Source organism: Marmota flaviventris, chromosome 12 (assembly GCF_047511675.1).
Source record: "Marmota flaviventris isolate mMarFla1 chromosome 12, mMarFla1.hap1, whole genome shotgun sequence".
Taxonomy (NCBI): Eukaryota; Metazoa; Chordata; class Mammalia; order Rodentia; family Sciuridae; genus Marmota; species Marmota flaviventris.
In genome coordinates, this window is record NC_092509.1 from 102346338 (window position 1) to 102361840 (window position 15503).

At 38.5% G+C, this 15503-nt stretch overlaps 1 long non-coding RNA gene across 1 annotated transcript in view; it reads left to right on the forward strand.

Moving 5' to 3' along the window:
• LOC114092447 (uncharacterized) overlaps positions 1 to 14708 on the forward strand; it is a 62810-nt gene extending 48102 nt beyond the window's left edge. The window contains exon 5 of the long non-coding RNA XR_003582723.2: positions 14203 to 14708. This is a non-coding gene — a long non-coding RNA (uncharacterized lncRNA). The remainder of the gene's footprint in view (positions 1 to 14202) is intronic.
• Positions 14709 to 15503: the final 795 nt, after the last annotated feature.

Sequence of the window (15503 nt, forward strand, 5' to 3'; positions counted from 1 at the left end):
TTCCTGTGTATCAGGATAGACTCTTTTCCCTCCTACAGATAGAGAACCTTTTAAAGGATGAGTAATTTGTTTAAGGAAGTGGCACAGCCTGGGTTTAAACTCAGATCTGTGTCTTAGTCAAGTGTCTAAGCTCTTGTAAACCTCCAGTGTATTTTGAGCAAAACCAAAAATAACAATCTGGTGGTTGGGGGTTGGGGGAAGATAAGAAATTACTATGGCTGCCAAGTCTCAAGGCAAGGCTCTAGGAGAAGAGAATATTACTGAGGACCGATTAAAACCGCAAAAGAATGCCACATGGGTTGTCACATGAACACTTCTAGAATACGCCAAAGTACATGTAAATCAATTTACCCAACAGTTGTTAAATGTCCTCTGAGTTTGTCACTGAGTTAGGCACTAATAACGGAAATTCTTAGTTTAGGTACTGAATATATCAGAAATGAAGAATTATGACCCAGTTGGGATCCTTTGCTATCCTGAGACATAACACTAATAATCAGTTCCTTGGAGAGAATCTGTTAAAGTATTAGTTTGTTATTCTCTGCTTGTTTCAGCAGGGGGCACTAGGTGACCTACATAGTTTTGAATTTCAGGTGGCAACATAATTAATAGAAGCATCTTTCTGAACTGCGTAGTCACGGTTTTTTAAAGTGTATTAAATGTCCCCAAAACTAAAATATGCTATGAACAAATAAAAGGCGTTTGAAATATGAGGGTTGATAAGATCACTAATGTCAATATTCTAGGTGTTTATACAATTATAGATTCTTTGAGTGACTCTGCTTATAAAATAATTTCCATTATTTATTTATTTATAAGCCTCTAATAGGGCAACAGGAAATGTCAGCTTAGCACCTCGCACTTACCAGAGAGAAGGCTTAGGGTAGTAGACTAAGCCCGGGGCCAGAAACCAAAGCAGGAAGTTTGAGAGCACCTTCGCCCCTCCCCACCTAGCTTGCTACTAATCACGTGACTTGGGGCAAATTGCTTAATCTCGCTTCCACACCTTGAAAATAGTGACCATTTCTTCCCTGCTTATGAATGTGTTGCAGAGTGTTGCTGATGCATAAGGTATTATTAAAGTATGAAAAGCCATGCTGTTAGAATAGAAATTCCAGACACAAAATGCAATCCTTCAGACACCCTTTTGATTCCGGGCTTATGGAGATTGCCCTTGGGAGCTTCCAGTCATAAACAAAGATAAAAAGCTGAAATCTTTAATCATGATTTCAGGATATTTTCTCCAGCCCCTTCTTAAATTTTTGAAAGTCCCTTTTCCACATCAAAGAAGAAATATGAATTAATTAATAAGATCTTCTAAAAGGTCTTTTTATCATGTAATCGTCTACTGTTCCCAAATTCTCATCAGTTTGCATTTAAAACATTTTCCCAGTTTTCATGAGGAAAGCACATCCAGCTGGTGTGTTTTTCATGTTCTTAAACAGTCACGCACATTGTTTGCATGCCTGATTAGTAGTGTGGTCACTCTTCGTCACTTCCAAATTGCTTTTATGAGTAATGCTTCCATAAACAAACTAATAGGGTGCGATTATATTTTACTTATGTATGGGAAAATAAAGAACAAGATCAAATGTTTTGCTTTAAATTAAATAGCATCCACCATGGAAGTTTGCCTTCTAATAATCATAGTGTTGCCAAAAGCTCGGTCCTTGTCCCCAATGCCAATCTGATAATGAGGACCCAGTTTTGAGAAAAAGGAAGGAGATCGTTTATGGCTTTGCTAGCACAGGGAAACACAGGGCACTCCTGTCCCAAAGACTGTGATTCTGCCCATCAGCAGGAACTAGGGGCTTTTATAGAGGTGACTCAGAGAAAATGAAATTAGGAAGGAGAGATCAAGAAGCAGAAAATCAGGGAAAAGAAGATCAGGGAGGAGAAGTTTAGGGAAAAGAATATCAGAGAAGATCAGGGAGAAGAAGTTTGGGAAAAAAGAAAAAAAAAAAAACATGTAATTTTCAAAGACGAAGTGAACCCCTGTCACAATTGAACCACTATTGAAACCACATAAACTGCTGGTAGATTAGCATTCTATTTATCTTATTACTCTTGCTTAGGAGATCAAATATGTTTTGAAGTTACTTCATGCCAGGTCCTGTGGGAGGTGCTAGGGATACATTAGGAAAAAAAGCCAAAAAACAAAACCAACACAATCCCTACACACTCATGAAACTTGCTGTGGGGGAAAATAAGAAAAGAAAAAAAAAAGTAAGAAGAATAATAAAATAGTTGTAAGGAAATAAATATGTGGTTAAAATAGTACAGAACAGGGGAAACACTCTTAGGGTGGTCAGAAGTCAGGTCAAAGAAAGATGCTGCCTTGCAGCTGAGACCCAAGGAAAGGCAATGTTGAGGAAGTTGTCACTCTTCTGTGACAATAAATAGCATGTGCAAAGACCGAGAAGAAAAAGACCTCCAAGTGCCTCAGGAGCTGAAAGATTTTAAGCAGAGAAGTGGCATGATTGCTTTTGGATTTGCTTTTTGGTTTTTGCAGTAACAGGGATTGAACCCAGAGGCGCTCACTGTGTTACCCAGGCTGGCCTTGAACTTGGGACCCTTCTGCTTCAGTCTCCCTAGTAGCTGCAATTATAGGTATGCACCACTGTACCTAGCTTTGTATTTTTATTTTAAGAAAATTATTTTTGCTACTGTGGAAGAAGGGGTTGGAAAGGAACAAGAATGGCAACAGGGGGGTAGCATAGGATTCCACACAACCGTCTGAGATAGTGACGATAGACTCCACAGTGGCAGCAATGGACGAGAAAACTTGGTGAATTTGACATGTGCTTTAGAGATTTTTATAATACTACTAGTTAATAGTAAAGAGTTTCTATGTGTAATTCACATCAGAAAAAAATGTAGATAAAATCTTTGTCACTTGACAGGATGTTAATTTTCTTTCAAAGACTTTAAAGCTTTTAACAAACACTTTAATCAAATTATTATATATTCATTGAATACCTTCTAAGTGCATAGAAATGAAATTTGAGAGATATTCTTCCACCTTAAAATGCTTACTAGGGGCCGGGGTTGTAGCTCAGTGGTAGAGTGCCTGCCTGGCATGCGTGAGGCACTGGGTTCCATCCTCAGCACCACATAAAAATAATAAAGGTATTGTGTCCATCTGCAACTAAAAAAATATATTAAATTTTTTTTCAATATTAAAATATTGGAGGGCTGGGGTTGTGGCTTAGTGAGAGAGGCACTGGATTTGATTCTCAGCACCACATATAAATAAATGAATAAAATAAAGGTCCGTCAACAACTAAAAAAAATTTTTTTTAAATTGGAACCACTATGGAAAGCAGTATGGAGATTCCTTAGTTTGAAAATCAAAAGCTTTCTGAAAAAAAAATTAGAAAATCACCTATTATGTTAACACTAAATTACACAGGGCAGAAAATGGACTATCAAGGAATCTGGAATCTTTAGATTAGAAAACTGGAGATTCTTCTTGGGCTTTTAAGGATGGAAATGGTTTAGATAAAGAAATGATTTGAGCAAGATCATTGTGGCAGAGACTTCAGGAGGTTTTTGCTCAGCTCAAAATAATCCCTCCCTTTTTCTCTCAGAACTGACCTTCCCTTCCCAGGAATGGGCACCTGATATGTTTCCTCATGTAGCAGGATTGATTAAACTGTGCCAGATGTTTGACCCACATCAAGTCAGGCCAATAAGGTTTTTATCCAGAAATTATAGAAATTCCCCAGGCAGATTCAAAACAGATTCAAAACAGCATGGCACCGTAGCACCATAATCAGGTCCATGAATGCATCAAGAAATGGGCAGAGCCAGTCTGCAGAGAGAAGACAAAAGTCCTGGTTTCTTGTTCCGGAGCCTATACCAGCACCTCCAGAGAGTCTCACTGCATTCTACTCCTTGAGTTCTGAGGGAAAACCCAAAAAACTACAACTCCATTTTCTTAAAATAATCTCTCTCCTTGCCTCCTGCACCTCGTGCTAATTGCTGTTACTGAGGACAAATATGCATTATCCAGGCTCAGAGCAATCCTAAGAATAAGAATGATCCTGACAAAGAGAAGACTGCCACAGACAATTGCTCTCTACAGAATCAAGTCAGAAAGGAAACCTGGGGGGCTAGGCTCACCTGATGAGCGTGCCCAACAGCACCCAGGAGAGCCGGTGCCAAAGGGGACGCTGGCATCAGGGTTCTTCAGGCATGGCTGGAGGCATTGCTGGAGAGAGTCGGAGTCAGGACTCACGCCCTCAGGTGCCAGTGTTGATTCTGAGGATCAACTTAGCAATAGCTATCCAGATTCTTTTTTTTAAGTTTCTTTTTTATTTATTTATTTTTGATGGACAGAATGCCTTTATTTTATTTGTTTATTTTTATGTGGTGCTAAGGATCGAACCCAGTGCCTCACACATGCTCGGTAAGCGCTCTGCCACTGAGCTACAGCCCCAGCCCCTCTATCAAGATTCTTAGAATGGATATACATCTTTCAACAAACGAGTATTTATCAAGTCCTTCCTATGTTTGGGACGGACTCTTCAAAGTACTGGAAATATGGCTCTAAAAAATAATGGAAAATGGTCTGCCCTGTGGAACTTACATTCTTGGGGAGGAGGGAGTAGAGGACAAAATTAATACATTAATTACAACATAGTTCATAATAATTTCTTGGAATTTGGGCTGGGGTTGTGGCTCAGCAGTAGAGCACTCGCCTAGCACGTGCAAGGCCCTGGGTTCAATCCTCAGCACCACATAAAAATAAAAAAATAAAGGTACTGTGTCCAACTACAACTAAAAAATAAATATTAAAAAATAATAACAAAAATGATTTCTAGGAATTTAACAAAGTAAATAAGCAGACAAATGTTCATTGATGTAGGCACAAGGATGTTGACACATTATAATATTATTTTCAGTATTAAAATATTGGAGGGCTGGGGTTGTGGCTTAGTGATAGAGCACTTGCCTCACATGTGAATTTGAGTCTCAGCACCGCATATAAATAAATGAATAAAATAAAGGTCCATCAACACCTAAAAATTAAAAAAAAAAAATTGGAACCATTATGGAAAGCAATATGGAGATTCCTTAGAAAACTTGGAATGGAACCATAATTTGACACAGTTATCCTGCTCCTTGGTTTATACCCAAAGGACTTAAAATCAGCATACTACAGTGAATGTTTATAGCAGCTCAACTCACAATAGCCAAGCTATGGAAACAACCTAGGTGTCCTTCAAAATATGAACAGATAAAGAAACTGTGTTATATATACACAATGGAATATTACTCAGCCATAAAAAAGAATGAAATAAAGGCAGTTGCTGGTAAATGGATGAAAATGGAGAATATCATGCTAAGTGACATAAGCCAATCCCAAAAAACAAAGGCCAAATGTTCTCTTTGATTCATGGATGCTAACCTAAAACAAGGGAGTTGGGGAAGGGAAAAATAGAAATCCATGGGATTAGACAAACGGAAATGAAGGGAAGGAAAGGGAGGGGAATAGGAAAGACAGTAGAATTAATCAGACATAACTTTCCCAGCCTTGTATTTGAATATACAACCAGGGTAAATCCACATCATGTACAACCACAAAAATGGGATCCTAAATAGAATAAGTTATATTCAATGTATATATAATTTGCCAAAATACATTCTGCTGTCATATATAACTGAAAAGAACAAATGAAAAAAATTTTTGAAAATTGAAAACAACCTAGAAGTCCAATAATAAGGGGTTGATCACATAAATTATAGTTAATCCAAATAATGAAGTAATATGTTACAATTAGATTTATTATTATTATTATTATTATTATTATTATTATTATTATTGTGCTGGGGATTGAACCGAGGACCTTGAGTGTGCTAGACAAGCTACTCTACCGCAGAGCTACCCCCAGCCCTGAAACTGTATTTAAATAGCAGTAGCTAATGTTCATTTAGTGCTTACTGTGTGTGTGAGGTATTGCTCTAAGTGTTTTATATGCCTTAACGCATTCAATAAACACAAATCTCCTGAAGGAGGCAGTTATTATCATGTCCTTTGTATGGATAAGGCAGCTGCGACATAGGTTAAATAACTCACGCAAAATCATACAGCTATTAAGTGGGAGAAGTGAGATTTGAACCTTGTGAAAACATTGACTTCAGAGGCTGTCTCCTGAAAACCATTTCAATACCGAAAAATACCATAATAGTTTTAAGTAAAAAAAAGTAAGATATTGATATAACTTTTTATGTAATTTTTTAAAAATTAATTTAAAAATTAAATTATGTAGAAAAGGGATTGGAAGGAGATTTTACAAAATAGTAAAAAACAAAAAAAAAAAAAAAAAAAATTTTTTTTGAGGGCCAGGGCTGTAGCTCAGTGGCAGAGTGCTTGCCTAGAATGTGTGAGGCACGGGGTTCAATCCTCAGCACCACAAAAAATAAACAAATAAAATTAAGGCATTCTGTCCACCTACAACTACGAACAAAATTTTATATATATATATATATATATATATATATATATATATATATATATATATATAGAGAGAGAGAGAGAGAGAGAGAGAGAGAGAGAGAATGGTAGCATTACACTTTTTTATTTTCTTCTTTATCTGTACTGTATTTCCAAAATTGTTTTGTACTTAACATGTATTACTTAGTAAAAGGGGTAAGATTTGTGCCAAAACTTGAAGAGAAGTAAATGAGAATTAAAAGAAAAGTAAAGCCAGGTGCAGTGGCATGTACCTATAATCCCAGCTACTCGGAAGGCTGAGACAGGAGGATGGGGAGTTTCAGGCTAGTGTGGGAAATTTAGTGAGATTCCATCTTTAAAAAGGAAAAAAAAGAAAGAAAGAAACATTTTTTAAAAGAAAGTTAATGGGATGAGGTTTCAGGTTTGTGGCCATAATTCTTAGAGTGAATCATAAAGCATGGGAAAAATCTATGTTCAAGAAAGTGCTTCTGGGGCTGGGGATGTGGCTCAAGCGGTAGTGCGCTCGCCTGGCATGCGTGTGGCCCGGGTTCGATCCTCAGCACCACATACAAACAAAGATGTTGTGTCCACTGAAAAAATAAATATTTAAAAATTCTCTGTCTCTCTCTCAAAAAAAAAAAGAGATTTGATGACTGAAATTAAGTCATTTTAGTATTCATTTTTTAGAGTTTCTTTTTGGCAACACACTGAGGATCCAACCCAAAGCCTCATGAAAGCTAAGCAAGTGCTCTGCCCCTAGCTGAGCTACGTATCCTCTGCCCTAGAGAGATTCTTTACTGGGGAAAAGCATCAGGGTGCTGGAATTGAATTGCAGAAGGAAAGAGAGTGACTACACATTTTCTCATGTGCCTTGTCAGAACCATTTATAAAGTAGCTAATGCTGGTAACTAGCACAAATTATTTAAGAATTGGTAATGCCTGCCATCCTGAAAGTCTCTGACAATGGTGCAGAAAAGGAAATGGAAAAAGTATCATCTTGATATCTACATATTTAAAAGTTTAACTATTTATTTGATGTGAGAGTTTCTTGACACAAGAAGATTGTGGACCAGGACATTACTCTTTCCCTGTTACATTTCCAATCACATAATGCACTTTTCTGAAAGATGCCAAAGGAATAAGATTCAAAACTTCTCTCTAGAAAGTCCTAAAGTGGAAGAATCAGTAGAGATATATCTTGGAGAATATTAAAGTAATTTGTGTCATTACTATCCATCTGACATCCATTCAACAGACATTTGTTAAAAGTCCTCAGGGGCTGGGAGCCATGGAGCCATTACACCCGTAATCACAGCAACTTGGAGGCAGGCAGGAGGATTGCAAGTTCGAGGCCAGCTTCATCAATTCAGTGAGACCCTAAGCAACCCTGTCTCAAAATAAAAAATAAAAAGGGGTAGGGATGTAGCTTAGTGGTAAAGCACCCCTGGGTTCAATCCCAGTACTTCCCTGCAACACACACCAAGAAAAAAAAAAAAAAAACCCACAAGGTAAGGACAACATCATTGAAAACTCTGTGGTACAGGCACAATTGTGGCCTTCAAAGAGTTTGTCCCTAGTAAAGAAGTAACACATACAATTCAGGGCACTATGAATGGCATGAGCCATATACTTTAAATAATTGCAAAGGCAGGAAGGTATACTTTCAGGCAGGCCAAAATTCAGTAGACAAAAAAGAGAGGCAAGTCCTCTAAGTACTCTACCAAGTGTGCAGTTAGAAAAGCACATCATGTGTTAATGTCAATACCACAAAGTGAAGGATTTTGAATTTCAGACACTGCAAGAACATGCACCCTCCATTCTCATTCCCTGTTCAGCAACAAGAAACTGAAAACTAAACCAACAACATCCAGGCAGGAGATATAAATCGAGACCGTCTGAGTTGTCCGAGGTGAAAGACCTAAAGGACTAGCAATGGACTGGGGATGTAGCTCACTGGTAGAGCACCTGCCTAGTATGCCCGAGGCCCTGGGTTCCATCCCCAGCACAGGGAAAAAAGAAAAGGGAAAAAAAAGATCAGTGTGGGTGTTCCTTAACCCAGTGGCCCACACCACTGTCTCTACAGTAAACTTCAAAGTTAACAAGCCTCACTTTGGGGCTCAGAGCTTCCAGTCACATTTTTAGTGATTTGAAATAAATGAGCAAAGATCACAGTTACCTGAGGAAAGCCTCTAGTAAATATGTAAAAGTAGTTTGGGGGTGAGGGTTTAGCTCAGTGCTGGAGTGCTTGCCTATCATGCTGTGGGGCCCTGAGCTCAATCCCCAATACAACAGATGGGGAAAAAAGTAAAGTGGAGGAATCAAGACTCTGTGGAAAGAATACTTAAAAATTAACAAACAAAACCCTTACTAACAATCTCAGAGAAACCATTTTATCCATAAAACAAGAACTTGATGTCATATAAAAAGAAAATTCATGATACAAATAAAAGAAAATCAATGCTTGCAAATTAATGCTTTGAGAACCCAAGTGAAAATATCAATATGTGGAAGATTTTATTGGGGGTAAAAAGTAGGACATAAAGCAGAGATGGAAATGGGAAGAGGGGGAACTAGAGGACAAACCCAGATGGACCAACATCCAAATAATCACAGTTCTAGGAAGCAACAGAGAAAACGAAAGGGAGGAAAGAATGAAAATATTCAGAGGGAATTTAAGGAGGAGTTTGTTTGTACACTGAAATGACTTATGCAGTGTGCAGCACAGTAGATAAAATAGACTCACACAAAAACATACCATGAAATTTCAGAAAGCTGAGAACAATGGAAAATCTTGATGAGCTTCCAGAGGCAACAATAGGACATATAATATGAATCACAAGTTAGAAATTTTTAACTTCTGTGGAAGGCAGAATTCTTGGATGATCTGCAAGATTCCCAACCCCTGCACACATGCCCTGTATAATCTCAGGTACTATGAAAGTGATTGATTTCACTATCATATGTAGGTTGTATTATTATACACAGTTGCCTTTAAGAAAAACTTGACTTATCCCATGTTTACTGCTGCACTATTCACAATGGCCAAGAAAGTGAATCAGCTTGTATCTTATCAACTGATGAATGGATAAAGAAACCATAGCATATGTATACTATGGAATACTATGCATTCACAAAAAGGGCAAAATCCCATCTTTTGCCTCAACAGGAACGAAACTAGAGGGCATGTTAGAACATGGGTTCTTATGTTAAGTTAAATAAGTCAGGCACAGAAAGGAAAATACCACATGATCTCACTCCTATGTGGAATCTATAAAAGTTGATCTCATAGAGATTGAAAATAGAATAGTGATTACCATAGGTTGGGCAAAGTGTAGGGGAGAGAGGGATGAGAAAGGCTGGTCCACAGATACAAAGTTATAATTGCAAACAAATAATAAATTAGTTCTGCTATTGCACAATAGTGACTATAGATAATATCATATACTATATATTTCCAGAAATCTAGAAGAAAGAATATTAAATGCGTTCATTACACACAATTATAATTGCTTAAGGATATAGATGCACTGACCCATATTTGAACACGACACAATGTGCATAGTGTATTAAAACACCACATGAGCCGCGTGCCGTGGCACTCGCCTGTAATCCCAGCGGCTCCAGAGGCTGAGGAGGAGCATTGCAAGATCAAAGCCAGCCTCAGCAAAAGCAAGGTGCTAAGCAACTCAGTGAGACCTTGTCTTTAAATAAAATACTAAATAGGGTTGGGGATGTGGCTCAGTGAGCGAATACCCCTGAGTTCAATCCATGGTACCCCCCACCTCCCCCCCAAAAAAATAAACACCATGTGAGATCCTGCAAAAATGTACAATTTTATGTCAATTTAAAACATTTCAAAAATACATTTTCATTGTGTTGTCACTAAAAAGAAAAAAAAAGACTTGCTCTAACAAGCCTGAAGACAGGCTCTTGGAAGTGAAGGGTTGTTCCTGGCAAAGGAGATTCTCCATGGCAGCTTTGAAGATGAGGGGAAACAGGGATGCAGGGGTTTCAGGGGCTGAGAGTGGCCCCAGGCTGGCAGCTAGCGAGGAAAGGGTGATCTTAGTTCTACAACCACAAAGAACTGAAATCTGCCAACACCCTGCTTGAGGTGAGAAGCAAATTCTCTGCAGCCTCCAGACAAAAACCCAGTCCAGTGATTTCAGTGTAACTATACCCCAACAGGAATCCAGTCGGGCTCTGTCAGGTTTCCAACCCTAGAACTGTAAACTCAGAAATGGCCTTGGTCTAAGCTGCCAGGCTTGGGGTGACTCAGTAGTGGGTTACCAGAGTCTGGACCAGTAGGAGGAAGTGGGGAAGGGGAGAGGCCGGCCACTGGGAACCATGTCACATGTGAAATAGCTGGGAGAAGACGACTGGAAGTGGTGGGGAGGATACCAATGGACATGCCCCGTCTAAAGGTACTTCAAAGGCCAAAGTTAGTGTATGCACAGCGCATAATTTGATAAAGGGAGTAAATTCTGATGTTCTAAGGCACAGCAGGGTGAATATAATTAACAATAGTGTATTATATATCTCAAAATAAAAAGAGGGTTGGAATGTAATCCCCATAAAGAAGTGATGAAATTTAAAGGTAATTGATGTGCTAATTACCCTGAGTATGTATGTATGTATGTATATATGTATATATGTGTGTATATATGTATATATATGTATATATATATATATATATATATCACTACCCAATATATACATGAATCAAAAACATTACAGTATACTTTGTAAATATGTGTAAATATTATGTCAATCAAAAATATGGAATTACTTTTATAAAAGGAAAAACTGTAATGAAAGGCCACAAGACTACATAGTGTAGTTTTATTATGTGTATAATAAACTTGGCCTTCGAAATGCCTTTGTTGTCAATTACCAGTTCGCTCCTCTCAGCCATTTTACGTATTTCTATTCCCTACCTGGTCCCCGAATAAGCTGTAATATGTAACCTCTGAAAACTACATTAATCTGGTCCAGGAGATACGCAAGGACAGTCACACATTGTACAATTTAATTTACAAAGTAGTAATTGATCATTAAGAGCTGGCAGAGGGCTGGAGTGGGGGCTCATGCCTGTAATTCCAGCCACTCTGGAGGCTGAGGCAGAAGGATCACAAGTTCAAAGCCAGCCTTGGCAAATTAACAAGGCCCTCAGCCACTTAGTAGACCTGTCTCAAAATATTAAAAAACAAAAAGGGCTGAGGAAGTGGCTCAGCAGCAAAGCACCCCTGGGTACTAAAAAAAAAAAAAGCTGGCAGAAGTTTACTATGGACTCATAAAAGTTTACTATGGACTCATAAGACTAAATCCATCTTCTAACATATTGATTTCAAGTGACAAGGAGGTGATCAAAGTAAAAATAAAAAGTATCAACTATTTAAACCAACACTTTAGAATATCTGTTTTTAAAATATTTATTTTTTAGTTGTAGTAGGACACAATACCTTTATTTCACTTATTCACTTTTATGTGGTGCCGAGAATCAAACCCAGTGCCTCACACATGCTAGGCAAGCGCTCTACCACTGAGCCACAACGCCAGCCCTTAGAATATCTTTGAGGCAAATACACCACAAGTTGGAAACAGTGCTCACTTCTGGGAAGGGAATGAAAAGGCTGGACAGAGGAGGGAGGAAGGCTTATTTTTCACCATCTCTCTTAAAGTCCTGTTGAATTTTATAGCTCTGTATTGCAGGTAATGGAGCCTCTGTGTCAACAAAGGCAGGAAACACTGAGCATATGGAACAGAGTCCAAACTCACCTAACGTCCAGAAAGAGTTTCCTGGAGTTTCTCTTAGATGAGGCTTAAACTGTCTCCCTGGCCTTCACCGGGAGAGAGGCCAACTGCCTCGGTTCTCAGGGCAGGCTGCTGGATTCAGCCGCTGGTTGAGAGTGCAGCTCAGTGCTCCAGCCATGACTGGCTGCTGTTTGCCTTCCTGGTGCGTCTTGTCACAAGGAACCAGCTAAGCCACGACCTGACAGAAACGCACCCCTCCCTCCTCTGAAGTTCTGTATTATTTGACCCCAGTACTTCAGTCTTCCAACAACAGGTCTTTAGGCTGTTGAGTTCCCCTCTCCTCCTTTACTTGGGTTTGCCACAGATTTGAAGTTTGTAATGGACTCAAAGTTTCAAATTGTTGTTTCCCTTAGCTATTTGTCTTGAATGTTTCTGACATATCTTTGTCTAGAAAATATTGACTTTTTAGCAACAACAAAAGACATCAAAGGATGTGACTAAATTTCTGTCACTTTCAAGAAGTATAATGTAATTATCGGAAGGTTTAAAAAAAAAAAGCTCAGGGCTGGGGTTGTGGCTCGGTGGTAGAGCTCTTGCCTAGCATGTGTGAGGCACTGGCCTCAGCACCGTATAAAAATAAATAAACAAAATAAAGGCACTGTGTCCATGTACAATAACAACAACAAAATAAAAATTAAAAAAAAAAAACCACACATAGCCTTTAATTAGACAGAAGAGGGAACCATGGGATAGATTGGAGATGTAAGCATTTGAGATGATATTCTTTATTCTTCAACTGTTTTCTTTTATTGTATATGAACCTTTATTTTGTTTATTAATTTATTTATATGTGGTTCTGAGAATTGAACCCAGTGCCTCACATATGCTAGGTAAGCGCTCTACCACTGAGTCACAATCTCAGCCTTGTTTTTTTTTTTTTTTTTTTAACATTTTTTAGTCGTAGATGGACACAATACCTTCATGTTATTTGTTTCTTTTTATGTGGTACAGGGTATTGAACCCAGTGCCTTATGCATGCTAGGCTAGCGCTCTACCACTGAGCCACAACCATGGCCCCTCTTCAACTGTTTCTTTAAAGTATAACAAATACAACAGCAAGATACAATTTGAGGGCTGGGGCTGTAGCTCGTTGGTAGAACGCTGGCCTCACAGGTGTGAGGCACTGGGTTCAATCCTCAACACCAAATAAAAATAAATAAAGATATTGTGCAACTACAACTAAAAAAAAGAATAGATACAATTTGATACAGAATGAAGGATGGACAGTATTGCATATTACTTCTATAAACATCGCGATAATGTACAAAAAATGGGGATTTTTTTTCCTATATGCTTAAAGACTCACCTATTTTAGTATCACTGAGTTGCTCACTTTTGCTGAGGCTGGCTTTAAACTCACCATCCTCCTGCCTCAGCCTTCCCGCCACTGGGATTACAGGCATGCACCACTGCACTGGCTTGGTGAGGAGTTTTGACTTCTACAATTCCCTCCTCTTTTAAGAGCAGTTGAAATACATTCGGAGTGTTTTCTTTTCTTTTTAAGTATTTTTTGTTGTTGTTGTTGCTGTATTTGGACACCATACCTTTATTTTATTTATTTTTATGTGGTGCTGAGGATTGGACCCAGGGTCTTGCACATAGTAGGCGAATGCTCTACCGCTGAACCACAACCCCCAAATCCTGAAAGTACTGTCTTTGAACTTTCCCCAATTTAATACTATATAAACCTAAACACAATGGCCTTCACTTCATGTTTAAAATTCAAGAATGACTGCTAACTAAAGTTAGTACACCCAAAATACACAAAATGCAAAACCAAATAAAATAGTTAAATCTTTTCAGAGTTCATTTCATTTGTTCTATTTCTTGGAGACTAATTATCTAGCTTTTGGATTAAACAGTTCTTAGCTCCTTCTCACTCCAAATATAATTTCACTCCTGCCACTGAATTGTCCATTTTTTCTTCATAGGTATCTAGGAGAAATGAAACAAAGAGCCAACATTTCAGCTCATGGACTTTCAAGAAGACAAGTTCTTTATATATTATAGTGGACACTGTGGTCTGCCAGGTGTGTTGGCTGCTGACTCACAACTGCAAAGCTCTTTACAAATTGTCATCAGCAAAAGAGAGACACTTTACTCAGATCATCTCCAGGTCAGGCCTCTCTCCTGGAGCTAGTTGTTGACAACTAGCTAGTTTTAACAGTTGGCCAATGTGAGGTTATGAAGATCTGGCTTCCTATGTCTAGGTGGGACAACTCTAGATCCAACTCCAGAGCTTCCTATGGGATCGACTGAGGCCTCTGTGTGATTGCATCCCTGGTCAACTACTCCCTCTGGCCCTTACTCCTTAAAGTTTATGTCCCTGAGAACATTCTCCAATAAACCTTCCTCACCCAACTCTACATCTGCTTCTGGGGAAATGACATAGGTGGGGTTGATCCCCACAGCAGAAATATATTGATTTACAGTTCTATGTCTGTGTTCTTTTTATCTTTTTTCCCCTTTTTTCTTTTTCTTTCTTTCTTTTCTTTTTCTCTTTCTTTCTTTCTTTTTTTTTTTTTTTGGAATTTTCCAATTGCCAGTATTGTTTGTTCCTTTAAAGTTCTTGTAGCATATTGCAGAACTACCCAGGACACACATTCCTAACAGAAGCAGAAAAATGCCTATTCTACGATTGCCTAGAATAATACTCAAGACTTTCTCTTTGAGCTAGGGGAGAAAATAGAGTCCAAACAATAAAGTAAGACTAATATGCCTTCGTGGACTTCAAAGTACTTCATTTGTCATGTACTCAAGCACCTAAAAAAATTATTTTCCATTCATCCTTCTCTGGATTTTCCTTAGGATGGATTCCAACAAAACAGGGATATACACCGAGATGAAGAAAGACAAGGAATCAAGGAAACAGTGCAATCCAACACTGAGGAAGTCTGCCTGGAGAGCAGGCAAGACAGGTTGGAACACAACAGTATCATCCACATACGAGTCTCTAGGAAAACAAGAAATAGATCAATTTTTATTAATATGAACATTTGAGGTAAAACTAGTGAAAAATTGAGCATAGTTCTTTTTTTAAATATTTATTTTTTAGTTGTAGGTGGCCATTGGACATGATATCTTTATTTCATTTTTATATGGTGCTGAGGTTTGAACCCAGGGCCTCCCATGTGCTAGGCGAGCATTCTGCCACTGAGCCCCAGCCCCAGCCCCAGCCCCTGGAGCATGGTTCTAACTGAGCAGTTGTGACAACTTTCTATGGTCTAAATGT